At 46.3% G+C, this 1,084-nt stretch overlaps 1 protein-coding gene across 2 annotated transcripts in view; it reads right to left on the bottom strand.

The window, feature by feature from the left end:
• cdh11 (cadherin 11, type 2, OB-cadherin (osteoblast)) overlaps nt 1–879 on the bottom strand; it is a 61,629-nt gene extending 60,750 nt beyond the window's left edge. Inside the window, exon 1 of one of the 2 annotated variants that reach the window (XM_016522191.1) lies at nt 404–879. The gene's annotated coding sequence lies outside the window, so the exon portion shown is untranslated. The remainder of the gene's footprint in view (nt 1–403) is intronic. The other variant, XM_016522192.1, reaches the window with a different exon arrangement.
• Nucleotides 880–1,084: the final 205 nt, after the last annotated feature.

The raw sequence follows: 1,084 nt of genomic DNA, 5'->3' as shown, positions 1-1,084 counted from the left end.
ATATATATTAAACTCCACTTCGTGACCTTTTCCCCCTCCTCAGGCTCAGTGGAACGCAATGCATCTCCACCACGTCGTGCTCACGATCGTGAAGAGCAACTCAAAATTAAAAGTTGAGCTACTCACTGAGCCATGAGCAAGAGCTCCATGGTCCAAAAAACTGTCCACGAAAGCAAATCGCTCCTCTGAATGTCATCTGAGGCGCTCGCATTTACTACAGACTAAGTGTGCATGGTTTACAATAGGTGTGCAGTCACTGCAAGAGAGCTGTCTGCTGAGGCGTGGAGAAAACCTTTGGTGAGAACGGCTGACCTGTCCTCTTCATTCCTCAGAAAACAGCTTTTTGCAGACCAGCGTTGATATGATGCGCATTTCAGTCGTAAACAGCAGCATCACTTCCTACCTTCGAACACTTTCAAAGACGACACCGGTTGTCCAGTGATGGTCCCAACAGCGGCTAAACGCTACCACTTCTTCTCTCTGACCAACAATCAACATCCAACAAGAGCAGTCTGTGTATTAGCACTCCAGACGCATTGGTCCTCCTTGCCAAAGTCCTCTCCCAGGATTGAAGCAAAACATAAAGACCCGCTTGATTTACTTATTTTTCCCCTCTCTCTTCCTTCTTCAAGAAAGAACCGAAGGCAACTGTTAAATGAAGACTGGTGAAATAAAACTGAGGTATGTCCACGATCAGTCAGGTGCAGCTGCTCTGCGCGCACGTTCGCTCTGCTCCTCCAACAGTCGGAATGATGATAACCGGTGCGATGTATCGCAAGAAGGATGTGTGTGTCTTACCGCCGGTGACTGTGTCGAGTCAACCCTCCTTCTCTCCCTGCGTTTCCAGATGGAAGCAGTTTCTCAATCTTCCTGCGTGCGGTCCCATCTGAAGCGAGCGGCCAACGCAACTGTTAAACCGGCCTCTAAAGCAAAAGCCTCTAAGAGCCATCTGAAATTGTCTTCTAAAATGAGCATTTTTTATCAGTCTCCTATATTTATGTTCAGTTATTTCACTTTAATTGCATAGAAAATTACCTATACATTGCCATTAGAGTAAAAATTACTGAACCTACACATAGGAGCC

This window comes from Sinocyclocheilus rhinocerous, unplaced genomic scaffold, assembly GCF_001515625.1.
Source record: "Sinocyclocheilus rhinocerous isolate Xijiao unplaced genomic scaffold, SAMN03320098_v1.1 scaffold660, whole genome shotgun sequence".
Taxonomy (NCBI): domain Eukaryota; kingdom Metazoa; phylum Chordata; class Actinopteri; order Cypriniformes; family Cyprinidae; genus Sinocyclocheilus; species Sinocyclocheilus rhinocerous.
This window is presented reverse-complemented; position numbering and strand designations above follow the sequence as displayed.